The sequence below is a fragment of the Parasteatoda tepidariorum genome, chromosome 8 (genome assembly GCF_982258835.1).
Source record: "Parasteatoda tepidariorum strain Cologne lab strain chromosome 8, Ptep-v5.0, whole genome shotgun sequence".
Classification (NCBI taxonomy): Eukaryota; Metazoa; Arthropoda; class Arachnida; order Araneae; family Theridiidae; genus Parasteatoda; species Parasteatoda tepidariorum.
This window is the reverse complement of record NC_141762.1, coordinates 10,441,612-10,465,031: the sequence shown is the minus strand read 5'-3', so window position 1 is coordinate 10,465,031 and position 23,420 is coordinate 10,441,612. Positions and strand designations below refer to the sequence as shown.

The following is a 23,420-nucleotide window of genomic DNA, read 5'->3' as shown; positions in this document are numbered from 1 at the left end:
TCCTATTTTATGGCTCTTTGTCTTTATCGTTTTCTATCTTTATGACTAGAATTATTAAAAACATCTGGTTGTTTGCTGAGCGTGTTGAAATATTACACTCCCCCCCCCCTCTTCCTGTATCCTCTGTAGATGGTATTTAACAGACACACTTGGTTAAGAAAAAAAGGTTTATTTATTCATGGTGTGTAGTTCTTTGGTTAGAAAAAGTAAATTAAAACTTAAAATGGTTTTTGAACTTTGCCGTAATTTTTAAAAGTTTTCCGCTAACTCCCTAGTCAGAATTATGACATTTTTGTGTTTTCGTATATTATGGAATGATTATTTTTTTTTATTAATAATCTCGAAGTTCATATTAAAAAAAAAAACTTAATCTGTAGTTATAAAATTATTATTTTTTTTAAAAGAATACACTAAAAAATTTTCGTCTAAAAGTAATTTTCGATAGATTTTTTTCGAAAATTATATCGTTACTGCGAATAATTTCTGATCATTATTGAATAAATTGATATATATCATATAAAAATTAAGATCAATGTTAAATTAGATCATTTTTGATTCAGATAAATCGAATTAAAATTCTGATCAGTTTTTAAAACAATACAAAAAAAAGTTGGTTTAAAAGTATTTTTTGAGAGATTTTTATATCATTACTGCGAATAATTTCTGATCACTATTGAATAATATTTGATTGAAATAAATCAAATAAAAATTAAGATCAATGTTGGATGAAATAATTTTTGATTTAAAAAAATCAGATTAAAATGCCGATCTTCCTTGTTTTTTAAACAATTCTAAAAAAGTTTGGCTTAAAAGTAATTTTCGAGGGATTTTTTCAATAATTATATCGTTACTGCGAATAATTGCTTATTGAATAAATAATTGATTGAAATAAATCAGATAAAAATTAAAATCATTATTGATTAAAATTTCGATCATCATATGTTGAAATAAATCGGATTAAAATTCTAATCATTATTGATTGAAATAAATCCCAGATTAAAACTCCAATCATTATTGATTAAAATAAATCAGATAATAAATAATTCCTATAATTTTTAAGTGAAATAGATAGGATTTATCTAAGATCATCATTGAAGGGTATTCCAGAAAATCGTCGCTGACGATGATTATACCAAATTCCTTGTCTAAAGATCAAAGATAGAGCGGGCGAAATCAAAGCGGTGAATTAGATACCTTGTACAAAACTCTGCAATTATTAACCGTACGTTGTATTTTCTAAATTCTTCAATATCTTCTAAATTCAAATAACTGGTACAAAAGTGCGTATCATTCCGTTGACCGTTTTCTGGAGCTTGTAACGATCCAATTAATTCTGCTCTCGAAATGCCTATTACACGCTAGACTGGGTTGATGAGAGACTTTTCTGGAGTAGTTTGATTTAAAAACCAAGAGCACTGGGTTATTACATCAATTGTTGTAATCATCCTTCTTCATATACCTATTTGCTACAGCATAACCTGAATTGCTAACATATAAGGTTTGAAATTCTATATTTTGAAAGGATGAAATCTGTGGTTATAGGTGTCTGTCAAACAAATTCGAGTCTATCAATAATTAAAATTTTAATCTACTCAAGTGTTCCGAATTAATTTATTCAGATAAATTCATTGAAATAAATTGAATGAATTAAATTGGTGTTACGATTTATTATTGTTTTTCGAAACTCTGTCGTCAAAAAAATGTAAAATAAAAACCGAGGATTAAATTAAAATTGAAATGAAAGCATCCAATGATTTAGAAGCGGAGATAAAGTAGCGTTGTACTATTTTTTTAAACATTCAAATATTAAATCACAAACGTTTTCTTATTTTTCACAAAACAGTAGCTTTCCTTCATATTGATGTTTTGCAACATTTTCAGAATTGGATACCCGCGAGTGACGTCACAGTTGGTAATCGCGCGGTTAGGCATAACCATTTCACTTCTTCTCGAGTTGCAAGTACCCAATTGCCATGAAAGGGTCAAAAATAAACTCACTGTCCTGAATATCTGTTAACTACTCACAGCTGCTATAAATATAGCATATCATTTGCTGAAAAACTTTTTTTGACACAACTGGCCGTTTAAATAATTATTCGACTATCAAAACTAATTAGATGAAATGAATTTTTTAAACGAAAATGAGAATAATCGAAACTTACTTGAAATGCTAGTCTTTTAACAAATAAGCACGTGCTCTTGTTTTTTTCATTTGCTATTTTTTTTATGTATATTTCGTAATCAACTAGAAAGTAAATAATCTATATATGCCTCTCACGTACCATCAACATACATAATCACTACACCTTCACAATATTACCAATTGGCGAGGAATGCGCTTTGTAGGTTGATAAAATTTATTTTTCTTTTGTTGCGACGTGTACCTGAAACAAACAAACTTTTAGAAAGTCTACTTTTAGAGATAAATAATATTAAAAAAAGTAAATAAAATCAAACTAGTTCATTTACTTGGAACCATTGACGATAAACATCGGAAGAGATGAAAAATAGGCGTGTCTCTTGGAGATTTTTGAACTTGAATTGGGTGGGCTGATTAAGTGCTTCTGCTGTTAATCTTCTTAGTTTTTAAGCATTTATGCCACTTTGTTATCTTGATGGGAAATAAAAGTGAAAATTAAGTGACATGTCATTTAGAAATGGCATATTTCAGTGACAGTTTAAAAAGAATGTTGCAAAAATATAACTGTTATTATTCAAGTACCGTTTTAATTCAGATTATCTATTTTTTTTTTTTTTTTTTTTTTTTTTTTAGAGATACTAATGTTTGAAAAAGAAATGCTTCTTCAGAATTTAAGTAATTTATCTAGCAAAAAGCATTTATTTTATAATGCCTTTTTTTTATCTCATGAAATGCTGCACTAGTTCTGCTACCAGGTTTATACTGCACAGTGCGCTAAATAAAAAATGAACCACCCGGAATAACTTTTGATCTAATGATAGGATCTTCACGTTCTAGGATTTATTCTTAATGGTTCGAGGGGGTTACCTCAAATATGCTAACTAATTGGTGCAGACGATATTTTGAGTAGCGAAATCAGACACAAAAATATGCTTTCTCTGAATAAACATACCGGTTTTTTCGCCGTATTCAGATTTCTACCCCGCCCCCCCTAAAAAATATAGATGGTAGCCCATTCTGGAAAATAGGGTCCTAATAATTTGGAAGGAGAACGGACCAAAGTTTAGACCCCTTAATCTTAATTTTTGCGTATTTCGCCATATCTTGAAAACTTTTTTAGCGAATTAAAACAATTTTGCACTCAATTATAAAATTTGTTTATCATAAAGTAATTCCAAGCAAAAAATAAATTTTAGTAAATATTTATTTTTTATTTAATGATAGTCTACAAAATTTTGAATTGTAAGATACACAATTTTTAAAGTATATAATTTTACATGGCAAAAAAAATATTTTTGCGAAATTGGTTGAATAGTTCCTGAGAAATCAAATTTTAAATATACGACTTCTTTAAAATTCGATTTGTCAGGAGCTATTGCACCGATTTAGCTCAAATTTTGTAATTTGCCTTGTAAATTGAACAATATCACGCTATCTTTTCCGACACAACAACTTCTCACACTCCTTAATCATATTGGATATTTGATATAATTTTATCGCTTAGAAAATTTTATTTTTTTGCGCCTTTACAAAGCTATTGTCTATGTAAAAATATTATAAAGTTTACAATTGTATGTCGTAGTGTTTAGTTACAATGAAAAATTATAGGAAAGGTAAGAGATTCAGTTCAAGTAACCTTTTAGAGAGTTTTTTTTTATTCATTAATATCTTATTATATGAGTCCAGTAGATTTTTTTTTCTTGATCAAAATTAGATTTGAAGATATATACTACAAAATTATCTGACGATGTGCAAAAACTTTAAGAAATAAATGTAGCAATATTTTATGCAGGAAATAAAAATAACTGAAAAAATTGGTTAAATTTATTGAATTGAATTTGTTTTTTCTTTTTCTAAAGAAAAAAAAATGCATCATCTTATATGTGTGTTTATTATTTTCTAAACTACATAGTGCAAAGTGAAAAATGGTATTTTCTGCCATAATTAAAGCTAACGCTAATATGCCGGTTTTACTTTGGGTTCTACCAAGACACTAAACTAAAGTGATCTAGTTGATTAACAAAAGTGTCTATTATTATCAAAACTTATCATCTGTCGTGTGAAATACTCCTTTCTACAAAAACATCTTCCAGATATCCGTTCTTTCTTCTCATTATAGAAGATATCTACATTGGTTATTCTAAACCACACTTGCTGTCTGGTACAAAAGATCCTTTGTTTGCGGATGATGATCTTTTCCATAAGGACCAAACTACACTCAGGATATAAAAATTGAACTACAACGTGGTGGCCCAGCGCATATATTATCTTATTAACAAATTGGAATTCTACAAAAAAAGAATGTGTCAAAGCGCCGCCTGTAACACAATCCGAACTATGTTTCTACGCCGCCTCATTGACATAACAATGTGTAAGAACATAACTCATATGCTCTCCGCCTTGTCTTAATAACGCGGAAGAACATCTTCTGCGCGTATTATTTCAGATCGTTAAGACATAAAAATCTCTCAGTGAGAATTTACCTTAGAATCATTAAGTCCAACGCGTGTCCCTCACAAAAGAATTGCATTGGAATGGAATTATTTTTTTTTATCGTCTGCCCCATTCTGTGTCACGTGATAAAGTTAATCTGGTAAAGCACACCACCATTGTTTCCGAAGGATTGTTTTGTTTGATACAAAAACAAGATGAAGATTAAGGGATTTGGATTTATAGTGTTACATATAAATAAATCTAATTGTTAACTAGTTGATGCTATTAAAGTATTAATTGAAACTTTACGAAGATATCAAGCTTGTCATTGTTATTAAAGCATGCATCAGAATGAAGTATAACACGCTTTGCTATACATAAGATTTCACAATGTGTTTATTTTCTTTTTTAATCCTTATTTTTTTTTTTTTTTTTTTTTACTGTTATGCATGCTGAAGAGTTAAAAAGTTTTTTTGTTTATGTAATATTTATAAGCATCATACTACTTCCTGTTCTATTATTCTGATCTTATATTTGTTCCTAATTAATTATTTTTAATTGTTATTAGAATCGGGATTGTGTGTTCAACATTCAGCCGTTTTTAAAACTTTAAGCTTGGATGTTAATCAGAATAAAATTATTTGATTGTATCAATAAGCGGATATCTTCTAGAATTTTGAACAAAGACTTTAACAAAAACAAAACAATTCTTAAAGTAGGATGTTATGATTGAACTACGTGTTTATTTCTGCCAGAATGAATTGCAGAAGCTTACACTGTTCTTTTTCAAAAGCAAAATTACTACTCCGGGACGATTCTACTTCAAAAAAGAGTTGTGACTAGTTTTAAAATATTAGTAAAATAAATACTATCTTAATTGTCACTGATTTACATATTTATTTCAATCGGAAAGCATAGCAAAAGCTCATACTAGAAGTCATTTAGAACATAAACTAATTATGCATCAAAGTTGCCATGCGCACGAAATAAAAATATATCACATTAAAATACGTGAGCAAATTATAAATCTTTATTAAGCAAAAGACGTAGACTAGAAAGAATTATATTTCAATAAATTTGATGTGTGATATGGCACTGTATTTAACTAATTTCACGTTAATTAACATTTTAACAAACGTGGAGAAACTTACAACAACTTTATCACGCCATTTTGCTCCTAAACAATCTGATGGCTCTAACGTCATAGGTCACATGTGTGGGTATGTGTGATCTTCTTCTTGAAGTACAAGTACCCAATTAAATAATACCAGAATGTATTTTTACTTGTAATTAGAGAGTCACAAAAAAGGGGTAACCGGTGTCTAATCAAAGGGTTACGCCTATTTTATGGTTAAAATCTAGTCGACACAAAGCTATAAAGAAGAAAATAATAAATTAAAAGTATAACTTTAAAAACTACGTTTTTCAAATGGGATGTTAAATAGTGACGTTCTCCACGTTTTATGTCTAAAAAAATTCTCCTTTTTAGTTTACAAGAGAAATTTTCTTTTGTTCCGCGATTTTTTTTTCCACTAACATATTGCAATAGCTAGTACAGAAAATTATTATCAACGCGAATTAGCTGCCCGACAATGTATTAAGTAAATAAACCGTGAACAAAGCCTAAAAACAGCTGTTTTATATTTCCACATGAGCGATTGCTTATTTTCCCGCGATTAAAGGGAAAAAAGAAGAAGAAAAAAACTAATCTAGCCTGCTCAGCTTTTTGAAAAGTGAGAACGGCTTTTTAATCACCTGGCTGTTGGCGATTTTTTTGGCGGTAGGTGTGTCCGCCTAACTGATAATGGCTAGTTTTCTGTTTCTGTCATTGAAAAATCTTTTAAATTTTTTGTTCTTTTTCTTTAACTTTGTTTCGTGTGAAATGCTTCCTGATTATGCTCAGCGAGATGGAATTCCTTTGTGGGTGGTATATAGATCTTATTCAAGGGTAAACAATTTTGCAAATAAACAGCTCGATGTATTTAGGAGTTGGAACAATATGTTTGTTTTTAAATTTATTGATTAACATATGATTCGTTTAGTACATACCGGTAGTCGAAAGTAGTGTAGTACAGGTAGTGAAACTACTGTAGTCGCTACTTTTTTTCGTAGTTTGTAGTGTTGTGTGCTACTATTTTTTTTTTTAAAAAAAAAGTAGTGATGGAGTAGTGCGATTAAAAAAATAAAAAAAAAACAGTCGTTTTTGGCGACTCCTGGCAACTACTTTTTACGTTAGTTTAGTATATGAACAGATTTCTTAAACTTAATTTTAAACGCCCACGTGACTGTCAGTTAAGAAGAATTGCGTATTTAAGAGTCACGTATAAATAATATTTAAGCTAGCCATTATGAATAATAGATATTTTATATCTTTGGTCACACTTTTCACATGCGAATGTACACTCTTGAAACAGTGATGTTATTTCAAAAAGAAGGAAACATATTTTGGATGTACTTAATTACTTAGAAGAAAATAAAAGAGCATTAAACACTTAACGAAATTGCAAGTATCTGATAATTTTCTGGCATCTCTTAAATTAAATATTCACTGTCAAAAAAGGCATAAAACGTTGATTACTAACTGAAGAAATTCGAAAAAAAAATGCTTTAGAATAACAAAATGGCTCATGTAAAACATTTCTAAATAATTCTTCATGTTTAATAAAAGCCATTTTTTTTGTTCAAAACCATTGTAAACATGTGTAAATTAATTTCTACAGCAGTGCAAATTATACAAGTGTAAATTAATTTCTCCAGCTAAGTTTTGTTCCCTAAAGTAGTGAAGTAGTCACTACAATTTCAAAGTAGTTTATAGTTTTGTTTGTCTATTTAAAATATTTAGAGGCACTTTTAGAGATTTCTAACATGCTCCCACCTACTCCCCCTCACCATCGACGCCCGTTGTTTATTCCAATTATAGTGTTAGACAAACATTTATTATTATTATTTTGTAAAAATCTTTTGTCATTTTATCTTTTTCCCCTGGCGTCTTTCATTTTTTACATTATTTCTACACTTTATCACAATTATTTTCTTTGGAAAACCAATCTAATTACGTCCTTATACCAGTGCAAATAAGTTAAATGATGCATTGTAATTTAAACTTATTTGACACATTTTTTTTACTTGTTTCCGAAGAAAAATTCAAGTCCAAACATGTATATCTCATTAAATTTTCGATTGCATGCTGCTATTAGATGTTACAATTATTTTATTCGAACCCTATTTAATTAGAGTTCTGATAGAATATGATTGTTCTGAGAGCGCGATTTCGTTCCATGCTAATGTCACCCTCAATTCAATTATTTCGACCTTCCCATGTCTCGTGAATATCCTCCTTAATTCTAACTCACCATTAAGAAGAAATCATAAGACCAAATGATAACAAAAACTACGTCATCCAAATCGTTTGCCGTTGTCTCATAAACATTGAAAATGGCCATTTTGTCTTGATGGCTCTGCAGAAAATAGTGTGTAAATCTTACTCGCATAATATAAATCAGTTTTTAATGAATCTTTTTGATTCATCATTGTTAGTTGCAATGTTAAGCATTTTGTCTTGTCTTCATTGTTAAGAACTGTTAACCATGTTGATCCGCTTTGAATATTTTTGACTGGTTAGAATGTCTGTCATATTAATTAACCAACGTAGCTGGTAGCTGGTTTGTGCAGTTGTAAAAGTACTTTCGTAGCAATTTACTTTTGACCCCGTATGAACAGGAACACATATGGTCTGGCGCTGCATGGGTCCTTGCTCAAACTTCGTGCAACTAAACCCCAAGTTCAATTCTAACCCCCTCTAACTATTTTACCACTGGTGTTTTACCACTGGTGATTGCATCGATCACACTAAGTCAATACTGTGATCGATGCAATCTAGAAGATGTATATGTTAATGTGGATGACTGAAATCGGTGGTTGTTAACAATCACATCGGTAATCACATAGTCCGATATTTAAATGCAACTTCCCGGTATACATTTGCCCGGTATGCCCTACATCAATGTTTTTTTAAGGTGAAGTGCCACTACTCAGTATACATTTAAACGGTAATCCAAACACTGATGTTTCTTCTAATCTATCCTCAGAAGATATTAAAATATCGAATAAATACAATAATATCACCGAATAAATTAATATCAAATCGGATATAGCAAATATTTTGAACATTCACAAAAGCGACTAGGTGATTGTTGACATTCACCGGTGAAAGCCGACATTCTCTTAATTTCGGTCATAACATATACAAATTAACAGCTAACCACCGGGATTCGAAACTCGGTTGCTTCATTGGAAATATAGCCCCTGAAATAACCCCTTAATTTTAAAAAAATGCATCCTATGCGTATTTTAGTCATCATTTAAGTTTAACTTGTATTATAATTCTTCTATATTTCAGATAACTAAATCGTCAATCATTCATGTGCAGATCTAAGCGCTGAATTCGTTGTTTCAAAAGGGAAATTAATGGTCATCGATCCATATGTTAAAAAGACTAATTCTGGGTGTGCCTACTTTCTAAATCACATTTCATCAGACTTGTTCGTAGTGGCTGAGAAAGTGTCTTCTGTCATGTTCATAATAGCCGATGGGCATCCGAACTTTGCCAAGTGTCCCAGTTAACTGTCTGAGTTGATTTAAAATCTACGACTATCTCCCATTGCTAGGTCATCCATTACTGGTGCTATGGGGAGTAATTAAAAGTCGTTACTCTTACTTGTTTGTGGAAAGCAATAATTAAATTATTCTATTATATTATAGTTTCAGTTGCATTAATTATTTACTTTTTTTTACCTTTGTATTTATGATTTATGTATTCCGAATAAAACTGTAAAAATTCAGGTTGCCAGAAAAGCGTCAAATTATCTGCGGAAATTCGAAACGTTGGCACAAAAAAACGACAGTTCAAACCAGAAACGTGCCCATAAAAGTCACCAAATAGTTACAAAGTAGATGTCACATGGTTTAACGGGTATAGATAGATAGCACTCGCTTCTGACTCTGACAAGTTATGTTCAAAATCTAACAATGGCGAATAGATTCGGCCTTTATCAACCATATCAATAGCATGAGGTATCTTCAACAGCGAACTGAAAATAGGTTACAGTTCCAATAACATTGGACTAACCGTTGGAAGTTTCTATATTTTCCTCACTATGTTTACACAAATACAACTAATTGTCACTCATTAAGCTATTTTGCCAACGACGATTTCGTCTCTATATTTGAATCAATATGAATATACCGAACAAATATACCGAAGGTAATTTTACTGCCAGAAAGCCCCGACTTGTCAGGGTATTTCTTCGATGTTTTTTTTTTTTTTTTTTTTTTTAAATAAATCAAAATATTTCTGAGCGAAATACTATAATTCTTTTTTAACACTATTTCTTTTTTGACTTATTTATATTGAGCAAAAGTTCTAACGATTATTTTCCTCTTAATTTTGCGAACTTTTCCATTTTTAAATAAATGAAGAAATTTTCCGGGAAGAATTATTTAAGTAATGTTCCTGTTAATATAAAAACATATACTATCGTTATTATGACCGTTATTATGTATCGTTATCGATATTAATGGAAAGTTTGGACTATTAACGCGAAAATAAAATAAGCAAACTTTAACAATTTTATTTGCATTCTCTTAATGAAAACGTTCTGTTGTAATAATAATCTTGTTGTCCCTGTTCTATAATATCCCTGTTCTGTTCGTCTTGAAAATTTTTTATCATAGACTTAGTGAAGAACTTGTTCTTTTCTCAAGTATTACGTCTTGGTAAATTGGTGAATTTCAAAAGGAGAAAAAAGCAAATATTTAATGATGCGTTGCGTTTTGATATGTGATTTCGCCCATTCGAACAAAAGGAGCCATTGGCGAAAGGGACAAGAAACATAAAAAGTCGCCTAAATAATAAGAACAATCAGACGTAAAAAAGAAAAGAAAATACTTAGTTTTGCTCTTAAACTGACATAGGAAGCAATTGTGTCTAAAAAAATGTCCAAGAGCTGATAAAAAATTGCCGTTTATATTTTTCTTCATTTATTCGATTGTCAATATAGGTCGACGTTTTGCTCTTTTACTTCCATGTTTTTTTATTGTTTCTTTTTATTTGGGTTTTATTAGTTGAAGCTTAGAGAAAATGTAGACATGGTTTCCAATTAAATAAAAACTTTTGTTTTGCAGCCGTTTCGTGGAGTATTTCTTGTATTTATTTAAGTCTTTTAAGTTTAACAAAATATTTTCGACAGTCTCAACTTACTATTTTTAGGAAATATTTTTTGAAGTGTTACTGTAATTTTTTCTATTATTTTTCTTTTCGACTAATGCGAAGTGCTTGTGGCAATATAACTATAAGCCACACTTTTTTCAAAGATGACATTATTATGAAGCTATATTCCTTGGAATTATGCCTTAAAATTGAAAAAAAAAATTAAAAGCTTTAAGACAAATTTTCTAGAAAATTGAACATGAAAACTATTATCTCTCTCTCACGCTAATGTTATCAACGCTAAAATAGGATTTCAGAATACAAATTTTAAAAAAAAAAATTTTCATTTTATTTATTTATTCATTTATTTTGTAATATGTAACATAACATATAAAAAATATTACTTTTCTATTGATATTATTATATTACAAGTTTCTAGAATTTTCACTAGATATCAGCACAATGCATACTAATACCTTATAATGATGTTTTTATCACCTAAAAAGTCACCTACTAGAACAGAAAATTTAAATGTATCAGTTAGTACTTTTATCATTAAACTTTAAAATATACGTTGATGTACTTTTATCACAAACCGGTCAAAAAACAACATTTTTGACCAGTTGCTTACCTAATTTAAGTCGTCACTTTTTTTTGGCGTTGACTCGCCACGTGGAGAGGGGTTGTGTTGTCCTTTGTCCGTGATGCATAAATGATTTTAAGTGATTATGATAATGGTGATAAATGATTTAGAAAAACCACCGTACTGAACTAAACCAAATTTATTGAAAAGAAATTGCAGCCTATTATATCAATTTTTTATTGCCATCTTGAACAGTTCTACTCAATGTAACTCCATAATCTTATTTTCTATCCGTCGTTGAACAGCCGATCCAATTTTGTTCAACTCCGTAGCCTTGTAATTTTGAACCCAATCCAGAAGATAAAGAAACTTCTAAGTCAGTACCCCCAGAGGTATCGATTTGTTATGGGAACATGGAGGACTTTTGCGACTTGACGTGCATCAGTCACCATTTACTACACGGGGAGTGTTCGGTCGACTGGGATCGAACCCACGAACTCTTGGACATGCCCCCCCCCCCAACCCGGCTTAACTCATAATCTTGTAAATTTTGATCCAACTCATTAGGCAAGACAATTTTAAGATCCAACATTGACTCATTTTCGTGTCGGCAACTTTATGGGAGAAACTTATTAAACGCATTGCTGTTATTGCAAAAACCACCTTTCACGGAGGGGGGAGTTCTTACCGTATATAAACTATAGTTAAGTGCCACTGCCCCGTATGCATTTAACCGGTACTCCGAACACTGATGTTTCTCCTATTCTATCTTCAGCGGATATTAAAATATCGAATAAATATAATATCACCGAATAAATGAATATCAAATCGGACATAACAAATATTTCGGACATTCGCCAAAGCAACTATGTGATTGTTGACATTCACCGATGAAAGTCGACATTCTCTTGATTTCGGTCATTCACGGTAACATAGTTAATATTTAACGTGCATATTTCTACTCTTTGTTAAACAATATAAAGTTAACAATGTTAAGGTAACTACAATATTATTAGAAAACAATATTATAAATTACTTAAATGAACTACTGTGCTTATACTATATTTAAATATATAGTTCAAATAGTTTTCGATGTTCTTTTAAGTTCGTTTAGAGAAATAGGGGGTCGATCAATTTTTTTTTATTTTTTTTTTTTTTATTAATTTTAAAATGTGAAGTTTAATTATTTATATTCGCGATCGCAACACTCGAATACGCCATCTGGGGAGAGACCGGTTTCATGCCTTTAGCCCTTCTCCCTTCCCTCTCCTCCTCTTTTCAGTTATATAGGAATGTACTACGATATTTTCCCTTTTCTTAATATTTTTCCTCTTTACTTAATAAAAATATTTTCTAAAATTTCCGTGATACTTTTCTTTAGAACTATGTTTAATGTAGTTTTCAGTTCCATATAGTTTTTCAAGTTAAAAGATTTTAATCTATATGAAAATCAAGAGAGAAACTAACGTACTTCCTTCGTCTATGACTTTCCACACGCTAATGGGGAAAGCATGTGAAGTGTTGCCATAGGAAAAGAGTTCTGCTCTACGCCACCTGCAGCCCATTTCGATCGCCAAATTGGCGATCAATTTCACAATTCAAGTTAAGCGTATCTTACTGAATTGTAAAACTGTTTTACATTTAGATTCTTAAATAAAACCGTAACCGCTGATTTTACTGAGTTTTATCAAATAAAAATTTCCCCAACAAAATCAAATTCATAATTTTTGAAGGTATTTGGTGACCTAAATATCCCAGGTTTTTCTTTTTCCTAAAGCACGAAATTGCCGTGAAAATTATATGAAAAATTTAATTTCTTGAAAATATTTTTCGACGAATCATTATTTTGTTTTAAAAAATGACAGATTGAGCTGAACATTTTAAAAATAAGTTTTTATTTTGATATACTAATTCTTTTTAAATTTTTCTGGAACGATGACGAGGTGGCCGAGTGGTTAAGGCGATGGACTGCTAATCCATTGGGCTCTGCCCGCGTGGGTTCGAATCCCATCCTCGTCGTGAACATTTTATTTTCTTCATTTTACCCTATACAAATCAGTTGTTCAATGCAGGTTATATAATAAAAATAAAATATGTTAATTTTGTTCTTCACTTTTTCTTAGTAAGAAAAGTAAAATTAGTTCTTTTAATTAATTATAAATAATTTAGTGTTAATTGATTTAGAATTATTTAATTTCTCAGTAGAAAATTTTCAGATTTAGTAAAATATCTTATTATTAATAATTTATAGCACAGAACTTATACCAGAGCGAAGGTATTAATGCATTAATTCAAAAAAAAAGTTAAGAGATTTTTTATTAAACTAATAGTTTTTTTTTATTAATATGATAATTAAAATAATTTATTGTCAATAAAATTATTTAATAATAATTAAAATTAAAAGATAGTTGAATAATTTATAACTTAAAAGAGACTTAGGAATGTTACATACTCATTAAACTCTGTATCCATATTTTAAATTCTTTTAGATAAATTTAAGCAGAAATTATTATATGGCAAAAAAAAATTTTCCTACAAATCAGTTTTTATTGAAAAAACAAATAAATAAATTGTAATGGATTAATAAGTCCCGGACCTACTGGACAGTCTTAAATTTGCTTAAAAATCTTTTTTTATTCTTCAGAAAATATTTAGCTGAAAATATTTAATATATGAAACCAACAGTTTAAGAAACCCTGCAATGAATAATTCTATGTTTTTTCATAATTTCTATCCAACTTAAGCTTAGAATATGATGCAATTATATCCTATTTAAGGTTTAAATTTCTTATATTAAAAATCTAATATTAAAGATGTATGTAAAGGTTTTAATATTCTGAATATTATTGTTATTATATAGTTCATTAATTACTTTTTTCTCTTTTTTAGGTAAGTCTCTTACGTTTCATTTTAGAAATGCTTCCCATGTAAGTTACTATAATTTTTTTGTTATTTTCTTTTTAATCAATTTTTCATATTTTCACTCAATGTTTTGTAGGGTCACAACATTTTCAGTTTTCTTTTCTAAAAAATTCTGAATTCTTCTTTTCAGTTTTCTTTTCTAAAAAAATTCGAAATTCTTCTTCTTTTTTGTCTTCTATTCTAAAAAAAAATCGAAATTATTTTTCTTTTCAGTCTTCTTTTGTCAAAATTTGTACATTTTTCAATTTTCATAACGTAATGATTGATATATGTTTAAAATACTGTTTATCTATGTGCGCCCTTGCACTTGATTTTTTTAAACCGAAAGAGACAGAACGCAAAATTGTTCTTTCCGGACTTCGAAACTCAGAAAAATGTACAATTCTCGATAAATTCTATGATTTTTTATTTATTTATTTTTTTATAATATGCAACTATGACATAGTTATTAATTATTTATATTTATGAGAAACTAAAATAATTGGATGCAACAAGATTTGTGTATGATGTAGAAGATTAATAAAAGGTACTCTTTCTATCCTTAAGAATTAGAACTATTTAAAAAATTAGATTGCATTAGGAAGTACTTAAAATAAATATTAAATTAAATTGAAATTTTTATTAAACCATTAATTTTCAAAGAAGAAATTAGATTGAAATTAAAAGTTTTAAGTAATTTTTCCTACGAATATTTTAACTAACTAACTGTTGTCCGCGGCTTTGTCTGCGCGGAAATACTTTGATTTCAATTTTAACTATTTTCAAGATATTGTCAAAGCTCTTTATGTATTGAATTTTTATTAATAATTTAAAATCTGTCTGCTAATAATTGAATTACATAAACCACCATAGTATTAATGCGGGACATTTTAGCATAGTACTCGTGTTCCATCTCTGTCATAAGATAAGATAGAAAACTTACCCCTATACTTCATTACGTGCTGCACTACTGCCTCACACACCTCTGGAGCCATAACGTGAGTATGGTATGCTATTGCTAGAAAAAGTAAAACTCCGTCACCAATACTTGGTATGACAGTATGCGGTATTAGTCTAACAGTATGATCCAACAATTGGTATGACAGTACTATAGTACTGTTTAGGTTTAAAATTTATGCTGCTGTTTTAGTAAGGATAAAACATAAATCTAAATAATTACTTCGTATCTAAGTTTTTATTTCTTAAAAAATACAAAATTAGTCTAGATAAATACCTTACGTATAACAAACTATTGGACACTACTTGAACTATCTTAGACAACCTAACGAAATGAATATACTACAACTATAGACAACCACTACTACTTTAGATAACCTACCCAGTACTTTAGACAATCTAACAAAATGAATGTAAACAAATGCTTAACGTGTAATTAAGTATTTAACACTACTTAAATTATTACTTAAGACCTCCTAACAAAATGAATTATTATCGATTGATGTAGTGTTGCCAATTTAGATAGAGAAATACTTGCATTTTTGGAGCCACATAAGAGAAATAAATATATAGATCATTCAACTAGTTCTTTTTTTGACTGTGATATGTAGTTTCTTGTAGTTTAATTTTATTTCTTTAATATCGTGTTACTCATTTATTACTTTTCATATTTTTAATTGAAATCTAAGAAGTTCTTGCAATTAAGGTCAAATACATTTTTTTGTTTGCCTTAACGATCGTTGTTAAGAAAATTCTACAGTTAACTCCAAACCATTCAACATTTCACTTCACTTCATAAATGTCTTTTCTTTTTCGATCTCAACTCATTTCTTTAAAAGAAATTTTAAATCCCAGTAGTAACATTTCTTTTGTTTTCGACTTTTTCTTTTTTTCAATATCTCTTCCAAGTAAAAGTTTTTTCTTCGTAGGTATTGTACTCCGCCATTTTCTTTGTGTATCAGCCCGAACAAAAATCGTTTGCCGAGTGTTGAGTTTAAATGATCATTCTTTTGACATCATTAATCTTTCAGTTTAGTTTACAAAAAGCCTCGGATTTCCTTTGTCTTTTCAAATTTATTTCACGTGTCTGACCTCGATATTTTTAAATAAAAAAAATTATTTTTGATCGTTGGCAACATCTCGCATTTCCCATTTACTCTTTTGTTTCAATTATTGTAACTTCGAACGAAAGTGAAACCGACATGTTTGAGGATAAAAACGTCTTATCTCGATGATTCTGAACAACAAAGTTACATTATCTCTTCTTCCTTTTAAAAGTATCTTTTGTCCCAAACGTAGAATCTGATGTTATCTGCAATTATTGTGAAGTCGATTCTTGATTGTTTGTTGGGAAGGAAATGGCATGCACTTTTAAAAACATTTCAAATTTATAAAGAGTAAATAAACAAATAAGAAATTCTTATCCATTGTAGCAAGAAATATCATTGTTTTACCTGCAAATCTTTCCTACTAGCTTTTTAAACGAATTACATTATCCGTTTAAAAAATTCTATTTTAGGCGTAAAAGGGGAAAATCTGTAAGAAAGGCGTTTATAGAACTTTTATTAACTGTATTTCGCATCAACTGTATGTGGTAGATGTTAGCGTATGTAATACTGTCTTGGAAATTTTTTTATTAGATTTCGGCTAGTTTTAAGAACTAGCAATTTTCCATTCGTATTCGATTTCGTTAAAAATATTTCGTTATACTCATGTCTTCCGATGTCTTCATACTCAATTTTGATACCCGTGAAAAAAAACTTAGTTTTTCTCTTATGCTGAGTCAGGGAAGTATTTTTACGCTAGGCGATATTTCTGCCTCTAATAACGCCAATTGTCGCCATCAAGTCTGTTCAAGTCATTAATGTTACCGCAGTCATTTTTACGAATGAGAACAGTATATTTCAATGGGCCGGGGTGGCTCAGAGGATAGAGCGCTCGCCTGCCTATGAGGTGAACCGGGTTCAAATCCCAGAAATGGTTAGCCGATACGAACTCCGCAGCCGGCTCTCACCGATCACAGCGCTGACGTAAAATATCCTCAGTGGTAGACGAATCATGAGTCACAGTTCCCTTTCCGTCAAAGTAACCGTGGGAGGCTTCCGTTATTTTCCTCTCCATGTAATGCAAATGCGGGTTAGTTCCATCAAAAAGTCCTCCACAAAAGCAAATTTCTCCCAAAACTTGATCTAGGAGTTCCCTTGTCTTCTGGATTGGGTTCAAAAGTGCAACAATACGGAGTTGAACTTTGGTAGTCGTAAACTCAAAAATTGAGTCGGCTGTTCAACAACGGTTATAAAATAAAAATATATTTCAATAGATTTTTCCTGCAAGTAGCTGTTGTTATTCAACTCTATGTAGTATCAAAATTATTGCAACATCAATCATGAACGCAAGAAATTTAAAAAGAATAATACTAAAATAAAATACACATTTTTTACAATATTTCTCTTACTCGTTTAGTTACAAAGTTAGTTCCACATTACTCTTTATGCCTAACATTAAGAAAAAATAAATAGATGTACTGTAAATCGTTTTCAGTATTTATCATACTTATTTGGTTTCAAAACAATCTACGTAAAATTTAAGAAAACAAATTACTTATGTGCAATGTAATTTTTGTTAATTTTTTTGCAAATAATAAAAATTACATCAATATCACCCATAAAACATTACAAAAAAAATCATACATTTCATTAAAAGCAAAAATGGTGAAATTTTTTACAGCTATTATTGCAAAGGACATTCTGGTTTAGTAATTTTTATTTTGGCAACTGGCATGAATATTTTACTCAAAACCTCATTGTTAACAATAATTTAAAATCAAATTCGTAAAGCATTGTTCCATTAAACATGTTTTTACAATAATTTAGATTAAATCTATAATTTTAAATTTCAGCCATTTTCTTGGTTCGTTCTTCACGAGTGAACAAATCCATTCAAAATATGAACTTGAAAAAAAAAATAACGCTACACTATTGTATCTGATTTGTCATGCATTCAGTTTAAAAAAACAAAATATTTAATGCAACATTTTACTCCGTAATACCATTACATAATTAACTAAATTCATATCAGTTAAACAATAAGTTAGAAAAATGTTCGAAGAATGTCTTTTGGAATATCCCACATGTTCAACGAAGCTCAAATAGCTTCGTACCATGGGTGGAAATCTTTTTAACACTTCGTCGATTTGAATACTGAAAATAGAGGCCAATCTATTTGGAAAACTATTTATGGAACAGTTTTTCTCTATCTTCCTCCTTTTGTCTTCCGTATTTCTGTTTTGATGCGTTTCTTTGCACTTGTCATTTTATTCTAACAACGATTCGGAATTTTATCGCCAATTATCGCCTTGAGGCGCCAACACGATCGTAATGCGATTAGTTAAGTGACCAAATTTATCTCGCGTTTGTAGCCATTTAAGTGATTTAACAGTGACCTAGTTTTTAAACATGAATAAAAACAAATTATTATTTTTTTTTAGTATTTTGAGTTAAACCGTTTTGATGTTCTGAACTCTTTTGTTAGGATTTAACAATTTGTTTTCTTTTAAACAAAAAATAATAATTCCTTAATGCCTGATTCGTTAGGTGATTTCTTTTTTTAACAATGAGGATTGATTTAAACCGGAAACTAATGCTGAGGAGAAACAGCTTATTTGTAGTTATTTTTTCCCACAAAACGTTTTATTAACCTAAATAAACTAATTTAAACGATCATTAACACTTCTAAAAAGTGTTTGTATGCAACGTTACAAAATAAAGTGTTAAGTTCTCTTAAGTAGGGGAAAATTGTTTTGCTAATAGTTTCGTTCAATTTAAAATAAGGTTTCGTTTCAGTTTAATAATGTAAGTTACGTTTCATTGCCTTTTTTCCCCATTACTCATGTAGATGTACCATGTAGATTGTCTCAATTTATTTGAAAAATAAACTGTATTAAATTTTCTGATAACCCACGTCTTATTACATTTTTGCATTGCCTATGTCCATTGATATTTGAATTCAGTTTAAGAATATGCTGTGTTAGGTTTCTTGATAAAGCAGGTTACGTCTGATTACATTTTTGCATTGCCTAGGTCCCTTAATATCTGAATTCAGTCGAAGAAGAATATGCTGTGTTAGGTTTCTTGATAAAGCAGGTTACGTCTGATTACATTTTTGCATTGCCTATGTCTCTTAATATCTGAATTCAGTCGAAGAAGAATATGCTGTGTTAGGTTTCTTGATAAAGCAGGTTACGTCTGATTACATTTTTGCTTTGCCTATGTCCCTTAATATCTGAATTCAGTCGAAGAAGAATATGCTGTGTTAGGTTTCTTGATAAAGCAGGTTACGTCTGATTACTACATCAATCAAAAATCACAATTTTAGCAGTAAGAACTTGTTCTTTCTGTATTTACCCTAGTGGTTCGCTTAACTCGTATTGAAAATTATGATCCTTTTTTTTTCCCTGATGCTGTGCTAAATTTTTCAAAATACATAACCATGTTAAATATATCTTAAAAACAACTTCACATTATTCATCGATGTTATGAAAATCTAAATAACTTTAACAAAACATATTATCTGTTATTAAATTTAGTATAAAAATATAATTTGACGTCGTGTTTATCTTTAGGTGTCATGTCTTATCACTGCAAAGTAATTTGCGACTTAAATATCAGATCGAAATTTGTAAAGTTTTTAAGAAATTGGTCAAAAACAATTTTTTTTTTGTTCACTTATTTATTTGTTTTTAGATTATTAACGTATGTGAGAACATTTTTTCATAATTTGTTATGTAATTTTTGCTTGCATTCTACACATTTTCAAAAGTCAGAATATGTGCATCGAATTATCTAGATTCATATTTTTTGTTGAAAATCTTGTGTTCTAAAAGAAAATAATTCGAAATGTAAATCCAACAAAACGTAGATTTTATTTTTTAACATTAAGAGAAGTTTGAAAGAATCTAAGAAGTACTTTTCTTTTTGGAGCATTTTTCTTATCTTTTGAAAGAAAATTATACTTTTAAAGAAGAAAAAAATTAAGACGGAAAGTTGAAAGGCTTCTAAAAATTGTTTGGATACTTCATCTTTCTCTTCTTTGGTATCTTAAGTGCTCTGGAATTGTGTTTGATGAATATATCTTTTGGATCGGAAAAAGAGCCGCCTTTTATTCTGCCTTTTATTATCATTCTTTTTAAAAAAAACTTTGTCCATATAGGAAAAAAAAAGTTTCTTTTATTTAACCTTCATATAAAAAAAGTAGTTCCTTTAGCCGATTGTTCTTATTATTTTTATTCGAATAAGTATTTCCGTGTATTATTTCTTCATAATTTTTAAATTATGTGATCTTTTGCTAAAAATTTAACGTTGGGTTAATGCTTGAAATTTTAAAAAAATTAAAAACTGTCACAATGTTATTATAATAAAAATAGAACTTTTATAACTTTATTAAATATATAATAAATATGAAATAAAATTATATAAAAAGTTTTATTAAGTGGAAACACAGTTGTGAAATTTATGTTTACTAGATTCAACTAACTAACTTTATTTAACTCGACTTTAACTAACTTTTTACTAGATTAGACTCTAGTAAACATAAAATCGTTTTTTTTTTTAAATTTTATTTTTTTGTTTTAATGTTTACTAGATTCAACTTCACGCTAAGTCGAGAATTCCTGGACTTTTGAACTCCTATTTTGAACACTTATGAACCATAATCGTCATTTTTATTAAAATATTACCAATCAAAGTTCGAGATATCAAGAGTATACTGTATTAATATATATATACCAAGAAAGCCCTCATATCTTTTGCACGTTGGCAACAAAGAATTGAAATATCAAGCGTGTGAATTGTCATAGGAATGAAATCGTTAACTTACATATTTACAATCTTCTTAATGATTTTTTTCCCCTCTTATGATCAACGAAAAGTTGAAACAAACTGACCTCTAAGCTAAGAATTGTACAGTTAAAAGTAAACTAGATTTTCTATTTCATGTCTTTTTTTTTTTTCAATTTAACTTCTTAATCGTTAGGTCATTTGACAGTTTTACAGTAATAGAGCAAATTTCGAAAATTTATTATTGTGTTTTCAACGAAGTTTTGAATCTTTAATAGTACGTGTTTTTTTTAAAGCATATTGCTTCGTATCTGTATATTTTTCTATTGTATGTCATTTATATCAAGTTAAAATTTTGATTTCTCGGGAACTATTCGACCGATTTTTGCTCAAATTTTGTATTTTGCTTTGTAAAATTACATTCTTTAAAATGATGCAAAAAAATTGTATACGTTACTATTTAAAAAACTTTCACCAATTCCTAAATAAAATAATAATAAATACGTATTAATTTTTTTTTTTTGCAAGAAATTATTTTTGGAAAAATGAATTTTATAATTTTGTGCAAAAATTTTTCAATTTGTTGAAAACATTTTCGAGGTGAGATGAAATACGCAAAAAATGAAATTAACGTTAAGGGGTCCAAACTTAGGAAAGTTCTCTTGTTCAAACTATTGAGACCATATTCCTCAGATTGCGGCTACCCCTATCTATCTGGGGGGTCTGAAATCCGAATCAGTCGAATACAAAGGTATGTTTTTTCAGCGAAAATACGTTTTTGTGTCTGCTTTCGTAACTTAAAATATCGTCTGCACTAATTAATTAGCTTATTTGAAGTCACACCCTCGAACAGTTAAGATTGAGTTTTCAACGTGAAGAACCGATTATTAGATCAAAAGTTATTCAGGGTGGTTCGTTTTTTTATTTTGCGCACTGTACAACTTCTAACTTCAACACGTCCTTTTATTCCAACTTCGTTTTATCTCCGAAATGGTGGGAATTTAAAATTTTATGAACAGAAAGAGAGATAATTTTAGACTTTTTATGTTCCATAACTTTCTGGTGATTTGTGCTGTTTGCTAAATAAGCGTCTTCGTACTTTATTAAGCATATTATATTTCACTAGTGGGCTGCGCCCCCTGCTCGCCAACCCCCGAAAATTGCTACGCAATCTTATATGGTTTTCTTCGCAAACCAAGCTCGCTTCGCTTGCTAACTTAGGTACATTGCAAATGCACAAAATTCTAAGAATTCAAAACAATCATTCAAATCCATATAACAACTTTTTTTTAAAAAAAATTACATCTTTTTAGTAAATACTAAATCATTAAAATAAATATGAATTCAAATAAATGACATGTAATTCGTTAAACCTATTAGAAATGTGCTATAGTATAAAATCTTAAGATAAAATTTCTAAAACTGATATCTCTTTAAAAAGGTTAAAATTTTGGCTATAATTAAGTCTATTAAAAATTGAAATAAGTGAATTGCAATGGAAAAACCTGCATAAACAAATAAATTCTAGTAAAACAAATAAATTCGTGATATAAATCAAAAATCGTCAAATAAATTCGTAATGTATAAATTCGTGAAAAAAAGCGCTTTCGACAAAATACTAAAATAGAGATCTATCGACAAAGACTACTCACTTCTGCCTAGCTTATGCTCTCTCTGGTTATTTCCGTTTCCGTTTTTAAAAGCGCTACATGTTGAGCCATCTCAGCTAGATTTGGCATGTGACATTTTTAGAGGCAATCATGGGTCGATTTTCTAGCGTTGCCATTCGGGGAGTTGTAATGAGGCTTTTTTTGTCCCCGTGTAAGAGAAATATATAAATAGATTTTTTCCATAATTTTTTTATTGTTACAAAGCAATTAAGATTATAAAATATCAATTTCATGCAAATTTGGAAAACTAAAATAAATTTTCATGTAACATTTTAAAACCCCGTATGTGAATTATTTCAACTTTTTACCTAGACGGTTCGATGAACTACTTGATTGATTTTTGTTCTATTTTTTACAAACTCCACCTGAGTTAATCTAATTACACCTTAAGTGAAACAATTCCTTGAATAAAAAAGTGACTTATGTTCCTGTCTCACACCAGCCCTAAAAACTGGTGTCGTTTGAAAAGAATACCTTTGTTCTTAGATGCAAAATGTTGTTAAGAATTTGTTCTGTAAAATTCCACTTCAAAACCAGGAAACATCAGACCTAATATACACGGAAGAAGCGTTCTAACTTCATTCAATCTTCGAAATGATGAGACTACGCCTAAAAACTTTATCAACTGAGAGATAATTTTAGATAAAAAAAAAAAAATTCTTTTAGAATCCCACCCTGCTGTGTTTTCTCTTCT

The 23,420-nt window shown here is 29.5% G+C and overlaps 1 protein-coding gene and 1 non-coding gene across 5 annotated transcripts in view; both read left to right on the top strand.

Annotated features, from left to right (window-relative positions):
• Nucleotides 1-23,420, top strand: part of LOC110281931 (Brefeldin-resistant Arf-GEF family protein schizo) — a 360,600-nt gene that overhangs the window by 131,031 nt on the left and 206,149 nt on the right. The window lies entirely within an intron of this gene.
• TRNAS-GCU (transfer RNA serine (anticodon GCU)) lies at nt 13,302-13,383 on the top strand. Its single transcript has one exon. It is a non-coding gene; the product is annotated as a tRNA-Ser (tRNA).